This window comes from Myotis davidii, unplaced genomic scaffold (assembly GCF_000327345.1).
Source record: "Myotis davidii unplaced genomic scaffold, ASM32734v1 scaffold290, whole genome shotgun sequence".
NCBI lineage: Eukaryota > Metazoa > Chordata > Mammalia > Chiroptera > Vespertilionidae > Myotis > Myotis davidii.
In genome coordinates, this window is record NW_006285049.1 from 6,009,779 (window position 1) to 6,022,118 (window position 12,340).

Here is a 12,340-nt window from a genome sequence, read left to right on the forward strand (position 1 = left end):
CGCCTAGGTCAGAGGCGATAGGCCTGGGCAGGGGCGGAGCCTGCAACTGCGGGGAGCTGGGGGGCCCCTGCCCAGCCCTGATTCCTGGGCCTGGGGCCTCAGGACTGGTCAAGGGGCCAATCCGGTGATTGGTGATCAGAGGGTGATGAGGGGCAACTCCTCTGGCCGAGGCATCAGGCCTGGGTGGGGGGCAGAGCCGGGGATTGGGGGAATATGATGGTCCCCTTGCCTAGGCCTGAAGCCTGGGTCAGAGGCAGCAGGCTTGGGTGGGGGGGGGAGCAAGCGATCAGAGGGAGATGGGGGTCCCCTGCCCAGGCCTGACACCTCTGGCAGAGGCGTCAGGCCTGGGCAAGGGGCCGATCCTGCGATTGGAGGGGGATGGGGGTCAACGCCTGAGGGCTCCCAGTATGTGAGAGGGGGCAGGCTGGGCTGAGGGACACTCCCCCCCCCACACACCCAGTGCATGAATTTCGTGCATCAGGCCCCTAGTGTGTGTGTGTGTGTGTATATATACATATACATATAATCTTGGAACTCCTTTAAATTTGATGTCAACTCAATATAATTCAACACACATCTGTCCAGCACCAACAGTGGGCAAGGAGGCAGGACATGGTAGCTGAAAGGGCATAACACTGGTAGCCAACAAGACCTGAACTTGAATCACAGGTCAGCCAATGACTGGGTATTTATATTTGGGTTGTGATGCAAACCTTTGATCCCCTCTTACATTAGCTGTACAATAAAAACAGTAACCTGGGTTATGGAATTGTTCTGAGCATTGAATGAGGAGAATATGTGCAGAGGTCATAGGAATGTCAGTTGTGACCATTTTAATTACCCTAACACAATTTCACCACTCCAAGAGCAATACTGAATATAATTGGAAAGGCACAGCTTGATTGAAGAAGCAGTTTATATGAGCATAGTTCATTTCCTAATGTTTTTAGAGAAGAGGCTATGTGAAGGCTTTTTCCAGTTAGCCACACTGTTCTCCGGTAATCCTTGATTTTATACTAGCATAGAGTATTTTTTTATCTTTAATCCTCTTTTATAAGAAGCTGGTTTTCCAATCATGGATACTGCCTCTGAATTCTTTTTGACCTGGAACAAAATGTGCATTAAAGAGAAAAAAAATTTCCAGCCAGTATATCATATTTATGAGTTACCCTGCCAGAGAAAACATGGAATAATTTTGATTTTCTCAGTGAATCCAACTTCTCCTTGTTACTCATTATTCATTCATTTGTGAGTAGAAAGCTGACATTTGGATATATCTGCCTCAGATTGGCTGAACATTATTCAAGGGTTTTCAACAGACTGAATCCTAGATTTTCTCCTTCCTTTAATTACATGCTTATCTTCTTACCCAAAAACGTGTTTCTGGGTCTTAAATTATCATGAGACCACTGGGGAGGAGGGGGGATATGTGATTAAGACAATAGAGCTATACTGTTGTCTTGGATCAACATGTCTATTCCAGTAAAAAATAAACAAACACATCTTTCTGAGCTCAGAGATCAAACTGGTCATCTCTTTATCCTTAAAGACAAAGGTTACTGTGTGTGTACCTTTTTTCCCTCTCATCAGGTCATTGGCTCAATTTAACTTGTCTTTGTTTTCACATATTTTACTGTAAGGAAATACAAGTTTAAATCTTTTGAAACTTAATCATTAATTCCTAACTTAAGTTTTTCCTTTAAAAGTAATTCCGGAAAGACTTTTCATTTGAAATCTGTTATGTATATTCTACAAGTGTTTTCACAGTTTCCTTTCTCTTGTGTTGCTATAGGTGTTAACTAAGAAACGTATGGAATCGTATGATGGAGAACAAAGTGTGTGTCCATCATGGGCATTTTTTTCTATATTTTGTGATGCTTTGACATCTTGGTGCCTTGTGGGACTGGGGAGGAACTTCCTTATTCAAGGGCAGCTACTTCCTAGGGGGTAGCACACAATATGCCTAGAGCAAGCCTTTGATACGCATCCTGACTCTCACCTACTTCCTTTGCACTAAATCACCCCAGAGCCTGGTCCCAGACCATCCCTATAAGCCAGAGCCCACTGAAATGATTCAAACTAGCTAATCCTAAACCTGCTCACTTTTCCTGCCCTGTTCTTTTCTATAGAAACCACAATCAAGGCTTTTGTCCGTGCATCCTCCTCTCTCCTTCTGCCTCCTGACTACCGTGGTGCTTCCCCAGGTGTCTCCGTGGCACAGCCTGCTCCTCCTCTTGGGAACTATGTGTAACAAACTATCTTTTCAGTGCCAGTTGTCATCTCCTGATCTGTGGGCCTCCTATACCTGAATAATAGGAAAACCTGTTTTTTAAAATAGAGAGGAAGAGAGAGAAGGAAAAGGAGGGAGAAAAAAAATAAAGATGAACTCTGCCTTTGCATGACGTTTAATCCAAATGAGAAGCTAGCATAGTGCATGAAAACTAATAGAAATAAACTGAGTACTTACTAAACAAAAACACCAGTGCAACCGAATTAAGAGACTAAATCTAAATATCTTTATCTTACTATCTTAATAGCAAAAGAAAAAAACTATATTTGTATATAATTTTATTGAATGGTAGTTGAAACCGATGAAATATTTGTAATTAATTGTATATGTAATTGTAAATGAAATAATTGTCATTAATATTTAACTTGAAATATGAAAGTCCAGTTTTTCTATCTTTAAAATAAAGAAAATTAGCAATAATAGCACCTACTTGCACAGTTATTGTGAAGACTCAGTAGGATAACCTGCGTGAGCAACTACAAGCGTGGCACATCGAAGGTGCTCCATCGATGTGATCCCACCCCTTCTTTTCTATCAACCTCTCTCACATCACTTTAAATATATAGTTTAAAGGGATTTCTGTGTCTCTCCTTCAGTGGTGGGTTCACAACAGGATACTGAAGGATTTTACAAGGAAATAGACTAAATATTCTTCATCAGCAGTGAACGTTGAGGTCAACTACAGAGTTCACCTATCTCAGAGATTATAAACTATAAAGTCTGGGTTGGAGTAGACACTATTTTTAATAGCTCTACAATTGATTTTGATGCGAACCTTCTGTTGAGAACCACTGGAATATCGTTTCCTAGGCGGTAGGCTCATTGTACAAAGTTATGATGCTATCATGTTTCTAACTACTTATTCTTTTGTGTACATTCCATAAAATTTATTTGACACCTACAATGTGCCAAGAACTGAGCTAGGCACCAAAGATACAAAAAATAAAATGTAATTCATGATCGCAGGGATAGCTTCAGTGAAAGACAAAAATGTCAAAAAATAACTATTATTATGAAGAAGAGGTGCTATAATATTAACAAATTTAATGTGTATCGGAAGCTCAGAAGAGGAAACTCTGCCGTGAGCATGCTATGCATTTAATTGCAACTAGCATTTTTATTGCCCAGCATTAGGAGCACTTCGGTACAAACTCTGAATCTTTCGCTTTCAAGCCCCTGATCTTTACTAGTAGTTACCAATTTCTAATAGTTCCCAGTGTGTAAGACCACTGCCAAAGGCCTGATCCAGATCTCTGAGCACAGCCTCTCAGACTGGAGGGTGCTGAGTTCGAATTATGCATCCTCCTATACCCTGAGTTATATTGTCCTCAGTGGGCAATAACATGATGCTTAACACCCATGACCTAGTTCCCCAGTCTATAAAACTGGGACAATAATATTTACCTGTTTTTTATTATTTGGTATTCAGCATTTACAGTAGGTCGTATTTTTATTTTAAAGAGGCCTTATAATTATTAGTTCATCTTTCCTCCCTAGCCTTGCCTGCCTCACAGGGATGGCATTAAGGTTAATGAGTTAGTATTGGCAAATGCTTCTGAAGAAGAGAAGACCTTTACACCATTATACAGTAGCTTACTTTGGCATTATGAGGGTTCCCAAGCTTGCTTGCTGCCAGGGGCGCCTGGGGGTGCGATGCTCTCTTACCTTGCCTCTCTTTAACAGTCCACCAGTAGAACGCAGCACTGATGCAGAGAAAACACTGTAAATACACGTATGTCATATAAGAGAAATCCTTCTGGTGATAAGTACAAACCAGTGGGCAAAGCAGAGCCAGACCCCAAGAGTCCAAATGTGTCACCTCCCGTGCTTCCTAAGGACAATGACATTGTTGCATGCAGCCAAGGATGTTGGACACTAATCAAGTCAACAGGAAAGAGCACTTATATTGTAAAGTGGGAAAAGCACATTTTTCTAATTATGCAGCTGGTAAAAATGTCCATCTCTATTTTATAGTCATTCACATACTAATCACTGCAACATTTTATAAAGATGTCTACTCTACAGTATGCATTTTTTTATTTTGCCTTGAACAAAACTTTTGACTAATGTAATTTGGTGGAATCCATCCTAAGAAAATATTAGGAAAGTGGATGGTATTACATATAGTTTTGACAAGAAAATGATATAAAGATCCAACAATTGAAATATAACTTTAAAAATTATATGACATAAAATAAAACATATTGTAGACATTCAAAATTATATTGAAAATATGCTTATCAATAAAGGAAAATGTTCTTGATAAAATAAGTAAAAAAAATATGGGACAGAATATGCCACATGATCTCATTCATATTTATCAAATTTGATGAACTCTGGGTTGTAGAATTAGTAGTGATTTTCAATTTCTTCATTTGATATGTTGACCTTGTTCAATTTTCCAATTTTAGATAATAAGCAATACTGCTCAACTAATCAGAAAAGTGGTGGTAGTTTAATGCTAATTCTGAGACAGGCATTCTTTCATTCAGCTCCTCCCCTATCTCTAATGGCATTATTACAATGACACGCTATTTTTTTTATAACGATTACCATTTAGTAGCATTGGGCTGTGTGATGACAGGTATCTTCTCATTTTACAAGGCTTTAAAATTAACCCCTCCACCACAGTGTGCCCATGTGAGCTTTGAAACTAATTACTTGCTAATAGCACATTCTTAGAAGGCACCAACCAACACCCATCTTGAATTACAGTTATTTTTGGAGATATTTTCCTTCTTAATTTGATCTCTAGATTTTTAGAAGCAATAACTATGTTCTATGCATCTTTTATCCCACCTTTCTTAGTACTGAATAATTGTTACCATAAATAAATGTTCCCATACAGTGTCATCTTATACAGCATAAAATACTCCTATTTTATGACTAGATCTACCTGAAAGGCCTGAAATTCACTTTTCTTGGCTGCTAGGTTTACACTGATTTATCTTTTCTTCTGTTGATTCCATCATTCATGGATACTCAGTGATCACCTATTATGTGCCAAGCACATTTCTATGCACTGTGTACAGAGCCATAAACAAAACACACAAAATGTCTCCCTCGTGGAGCTCACACTCTAATGAGAAAAACAAAAAATACAAGACAACATATACAGTTTGGTCAATGTAATAGGAACAAGGAAAAAACCTAAAGCAGAGAAAGGGTTTGGCAAAGGAGGGGAAAGAAGACTGAATTTTAGATAGGATGGCCAGCAAAGGTTTTAGTGAGAAAATGGGACATCTGAGTAAAAAGTATTATGGGGGAAAACTATGTGAAAATCTGGAGAGAGAATAAAAAACAATATTCCAGACAGAGACTAGGCAATGTGAGGGCTCTGAGGTAGGCCCCTGACTGGCATGTTTGAGTGAGCAAGGCCAATCTGTCTATAGCTCAATATGCAGAAGATTAAACGAACAGAAGATAAAGTCAAACATTGACAAGGGGCCAAATTATGTAGGTCCTTGCAGGCCACTGTAGGGAGTTTGGCTCTTAGTCTGAAAGAAAGGGAGAGTCACTGGTGTATTTTGAGCAGAGGAGCAAATGAAGGATGTGTTTTATCAACAAAACTTGTGTTTCTGTGCTACAGACAGACAAGCAGAGCAAAGAGAGAAGCCCTGGAAGACTTATAGTCCAGGCAAGAGATGGCGGTGGTTTAAACCAGAGTGAGAGCAGTGAAGGTGCTAAGAATTAGATTTTGAAGAGAATTTTCCGATGAAATGTATGTTAGTTACAAAAGGAGGAGTCTGACTGCCTCTCAGGTTTGAACATGAGCAGCTCAAGTGATGGAGTTGCCATTAACTGAGATGAGAAAGATTTATGAGTGGAGTAGGTTTGGGGACAATATCATGAGATCAGTTTGAGTTGTGCTAAATCTAAAATGAGACTCGCAAGTGGAGAGGTTGAATTGATAGCTGGATATACAAGTCTAGGGTCCAGGCGTGAGTTCTGGGCTCAACATAGAAAAGAGGCATGAGATCATCTAGAATGCCAATCATAATTAGAACACTGAAAAATAGTGGGTAAAATTTTGTAAGGAATCCCTCTTCCCTTAAGATAGAAAGGAAGTAATAGTCACACTTTTCCTATTTGCAGCAGGATGTTCACCCACTAAAATCCCAGGAATGCTGGCCTCCACACTGATGGCACAAAGTTGAAAATGGATTTGGCCTGTATCAGTTAGACCAGAAGCTTTGCCATTACCTGGGAGCTTGCAGAAGTACAGAGTGCAGACCCCATTGTAGACCTACTTCACATGTACATCGAAGTTTGAGAAGTGCTATTAGGGATATCAGGTGGTTCACAGACCCTCCAGGGGGTGTGGGGAATCATCTTGGAGCCTCTGCATCCTGGAATTATGCATAATCTCGCTATCAGGATGGTTACGGGCAGGCCTTCAACATCTCTAGGCCTGTGGGAACAGGCACCACATCTGTCCCTGGGATGTCCAACACGGACCACACCCACTGGGACTTCTGCTGTTGCTGCCTCCAAAACTTTAATACCAACCTGGGACCATGGTGATGAGTTTGATCTGTAGAATCTAGATCACTGGGGGCTGGGAAGGTGAGTTGTAGTTTATATTTCAGGATGGAAGGACTCATAATATGGAAAATGTGTTCAGAAGATGCTGGTGGCCACAAATAGAGCAAATATCTCTAGGGATTAAGGTAGATACAGGGGGAAATATAGATAGAATAAGAAAGCCTGGTATTTTGAATGAAGTCAGAAATAGGGGCATACTAACTCAGATAAACAGACAAACAACAGACCTATCTCAAATATATGGTGATAGTAACCAAATGGAAAAAAAGTAGATAAGTTTGAGTGAGAATAGGATAGATTCTAACTCAGCAATTAGAGCCAGGTATTGAAGATAAGAAAGCGTGGTGGTTTTGTTTTGTATCAACTTGGGCAAACTCTGTTTCCCAGAATCCCCTTTCCTATGTGGTTCTAGGTTGGAGGTGACCAAAGAAGAAGTTGGCATAAGATTTGGAGGTCAGATGGTGATTATATGTAGTAAGAAATAGATGCACAGGTGCTGGCGGGTGTGGCTTCTTCTTCTTCTTTTTTAATATATTTTTGTTGATTTCAGAGAGGAAGGAAGAGGGAAGGAGAGAGAGAAACATCAATGATGAGAATCACTGATCAGCTGCCTCCTGCACATCCCCTACTGGGGATAGAGCCCACAACCCCAGGAATGGGCTCCCCAACTGGAATAAAACTCAGGACCCTTCAGTCCACAGGCCGAAGTTCCATCCACTGTGCCAAACCACCCAGGGTGGGTGCAACTTCTTGTCCCCTTCCCCCCACCCCATACCCAGCTCTTCTTCCTGACAGGCTCATCCACAGATGCAGAGATGATACCTTCCCTCTTCATCACCAGCTTTCCCTTGTGCTTATATCTGGCAGTGATGTGCCTGACTTTAGAAGGACTGCTTAGTAAATAGTCTCTGACCCTCCAGCTCGCCTTTACACACCCTTATATCCCAGCTTCTCCTATAATTGTGTAGACCAAATTCCTACATAAATCCCTTATTCCAGTGGCTGGCAAACTGCGACTCAGTAAACCGCAGCTCGCGAGCCACATGCGGCTCTTTGGCTCCTTCAGTGTGGCTATTCCACAAAATACCGCCTCTGCCACAAAATACTGACTTCTGTGCATGGGCCACGAAGTTTCAATCACACTGTACATGTGTGCCCACATGTGGTATTTTGTGGAAGAGCCAAAGAGCCACATGTGGCTCGCGAGCCATGGTTTTCCAACCATGGCCTTATTCCATACTATTCATAGTGCTTCTGCTTCCCTGGTTGAGTCCTGACTAAGTTATTGCTCTCAGAATTGGCTCCAGGAAACAAAATTATAAGGATGGGAATCTGAGTTGTTCTGAACAAATTAGATTTAAACACATCAGTGAACCCTGTGCCCACTGATAAAAATGGCATTGGGTGTCTGTGGCATGCTATGGCAAAACAATTATTTATATAGCATCTATCATCACATATGATCAAATACTTGTAGAAGATAAGGTTTTGAATAAACAACTAGTCACTACCATATAGTATTTTAGTGGAAATAAAGAATGTGTTAGATTGTTGCTTTTCAACTCACTGCAGAATATGGACAAAAAATCATAAATTGATGATTTTCCTTTAAATTTCAAGCTCTAGGTCTGGGAAAGGGACTGGAAAGTTTTTATGTCTGTGTCAACTTGACTATTTTTCCTAGAATGAGAGAGCCGATTTATCAGAGAGAAGCCACCGGCCAGCTTTTCTGAAGCATTGGTGCAGCTGGAACCTGCAAGTGACTCTGGGGCTCTGGGCTGCCAGCTGCCAGAGTGGGTCCACAACAGTAAGCTGCTGAGGTTCAAGGCAAGCTCTTGCCTCTGCATGGCCACTACTTATGAAGCCTCAGATCTGAAAATCAAACTCAGAGTCTAATCCTGCAGGTGGCTGAATTACAATGGCAATTGGCTTCACAGCCTCACTGGGTCCCTAATGTTCAAAGCATTTTGCTATATGTTTCTAGAATAAGAGTTGTGTCTTATAAGTATGTATCAATAGAAAGATAGATGAGAAGGAATCAGTAAGTCAAAACCCTGGGAATCTGATTTTCTTTTCGTTTTTAAAACTTCCAAGAAAAATTTACTCAATCAAAATAGAACATGATAAATATGCATAAATACAAATCATCATTTATATAAAAGGCCCATCACTTATATAAAAGGCCCATGGCCATAATGCCATCACAACCAAACGAGCAGCGGCTCTCGCAGCAGGTGGGGCGGGACAGGAGCGACTAGCAGTGGAGAGCTAACAGCGGTGGAGGGTGGGGTAGCAAGCTACTAGTGGCAGAGAGCTGAGCTGTGATGGGCGGGGTGGCCAGCTGAGACAAGCAGAAGCAAGCTGTGATTTTGTGCGCACTGGGCCTCTGGTTTAAAATAAAGGAATGGGAGCCCAGCCAGCATGGCTCAGGGTTGAGCATCGAACTATGAGCCTAGAGGTCATGGTTTGATTCCCAGTCAGGGCACATGCCTGGGTTGTGGGCTCGATCCCCAGTGTGGGGCATGCAGGAGGCAGGCAATCAATGATACTCTCTAGTCATTGATGTTTCTATCTCTCTCCCTCCCTTCCTCTCTGAAATCAATAAAAATATATTTAAAAAAAATAATAATAAAGGAATGGAAAAGACTGGGTTGGGTTTCAAACTTGCCATTTGATTTTATGTTAACAAATTAGTTGATCCCCTGCATTTTCCACATTTTATAGAACCATGGAATTTCAGAGTGGAAACATGCTCTAAAGCTCTCTTATGTTTAGAGATATTGTATTCTTGTTCTATTGCTTCATGTGCTCTGACTTCGGTCAGTAAATTTGTTTTGAAGATTTAGCATACAAAAGTATACAGTCACAGTAGGAATGATCAGCACTGAATTTTGGACAACAGTTATCCACAGGTTAGATAAAAGGTGGAGAAAAATGCAACTGCGGAAGGTACACAGATTTCCACTGTATTTATAATGTTTTATTTCTTAATGTGCTAGAAACACATTATTTGTTATATTACCTCATACCATTATTTTGTATGACTAAAACATCTTATAAAAATAAGATGGGAAGAATAGATTTAGCACGGACTGTAAATAGGCTTTTCTTTATTTTATCTTTGGCACGCAGTCTGCAAATGAATGATAGAAAGCGACGACTGTCAGGAAATCTGGTTTCTGCAGAAATGACTTTTCAAGATTTACATAAAGTTTTATAGGTAGAAACATTTGAAAAAGATCTTCTTTGAACACATTCAAAATAAAGAATTATCTTGGCTCTACGCAATGCATGAAATTGTCTTCCCTTTCCTATCCCCTCCGGAGAAGAAACAACAGTGACTTTGAATGATAAGAATGGGATTCCTGCCAGGACTCTGGCTCCTGCTCACTGCAAGGCCCAGCTCAGGGCGGGCGATCTATGAAAGGCTTTCGCTGACTCTGAGAAGTGCCAAAGGGAAGAGGAAGGACTGGCACTAACAACAAAACATCAAAGTCACCATTGTTTCTTCTTACCATAAAGTGTCCATAAAGAAAAGAGAACAAGAAGAGCGAAAGGGCTCTTAATTTTTTGTGATGAATCAAAACAGTTCTAGTTTTTAGAAATGGTGGTATTTTGGTCACTTTTTAGCTCTGGCGGTAGGACTTCTAAAGACAGCATCTCCTATGCACGCTTTGAACAGCTCGCTCAGATACACATGGCTTTTGTTTGTTCTTGCTCGCCTTGGTTTTCACATTTTTATACATGGCCTAAAGGAATGGCTTTGATGCTGAATTATTTTCTGGGGAAAAACGAATAAGTGAATACATAAGTCATATATACATAGAATGTGAAAGTATAAATCAATGGGACCCTCTAGTGCTGTGTCCCCAAAAGCTTTTCCAAGCAAGATTGTATTTCAACAGCAGTTTTGTGTCTCTTGGCTACTGAAGTATGCTAATTTCTGGACTCATGAATTAGTCAGGTGTTTAGTTACATTGCACAGTGTTATAACTTTAGAGATAAAACATCTCAGAGGCGCAAAACCATGTTAATAGGCGCATTTTATCTTTTCCCATGAGAATATAAAATGAAGTCTGGACCAAGTCTACCATACATATTTCTTAAGGGTGGGTAATTCATTACTTGCTGGCCTGGAAAATGCAATCGTCTGAGGGATTTACGTTTTGTTTTATTCGTTGACTTCCCAATTTATTCTATTTATTCATGGAATTTTGCCTTTTTTTCCCCTTTTGCTTGAGTCACTTGTACATCAAGGTGGGTGGGCACTGGATTTCAAAATATCCTTTCCAAGAAACACACAAAAAAATGAGTATGAAAGCAGGATTTCATTTTAGTTGCCAAGCTTAAAGAAAATTGTAAGCAATGAATGAATCAATATTCTTCATGTAATTTATGGTCATCAGGAGCTACTTGAATGGATATACTGTCTATTCTAAATATTTAGAAATTTTAACAGAAAGGACTATAATACATACAGAATGAGCTCTGTCCTGATGTGTCTTCCCACCTCTTCCTTATGCTCAGTAACTTTTCCATTTACTCCCTGTAAGCCTTTTTCCATACAAAATTATGATTAAGATTTACCAGAATGCCAGTGCTTCAGAATAAAATACAATTCTCATAAAATAGTGCTGGCAAAATAAAAATACTTCTAGGTTTTGAATTCTTTTTAAGCTTGATTGTTATGGATAAGGATATTATGATGATATATAAAGACAGCAATGAGAAGGACAGAAACTTTTATCAATCAGACGGGCTAAGACTGAAAAACACCTGCTTCTACTCCTGCCTTTCCCCCCTTTTATGCTGCTATACCTTTAAAATTTACAATCTGTATGAAATTCCTTAGCCACTAACACACAATTCGGCAGGAAAATTCGCACACTATAACTTTAATCACTTTGAAGAAATTTTTCAGAAAAAAAATGAGAAATGGAGTAGTATATGGATAAGAAAGCAGTGTTTTGTTTTATTTAGCTATAAACATTATAGCATCTTTTTATTTTTGTGGAACTCTGTTTCCATAGAAGGCAAAGTCTGTTTATTCCAGGAATAGAGGGACAGTTGCTGATGTGCTATCCCTGAGAAAAGGAACGGAAAAGGCATCTAGCTAGTGCACAATTAGAAGGATTAGGCAGATAGAAGTATGGACACTCCTTCCAGAGAAAAGGGCAGACACTAAAGCATGTGGATACAGGTGCTAATGGGTTGGTAGATGTGGTGGGAATATAGGATATGACTCTCAGTGAGAGAGAAAGCATGGCCATCTGCTAGGAGTGGAAATTGGGGAGGGTATTAAAGGCCTAAAGAAGGGGAGAAAGGATGACAAAATTATTTAGAAGAATGATAGAATGAAAAAAAACTAGTGACATAAGATGGGATTGCCTGACCGCCCTGAGAACATGCTTGAGAATGGCAGTCATGACTTTATAGTGAGACCAGGTGGCATGAAGGGTTTTTTTCCTCCAGCCACATTCATTCACATAAATGACGGACTGATGT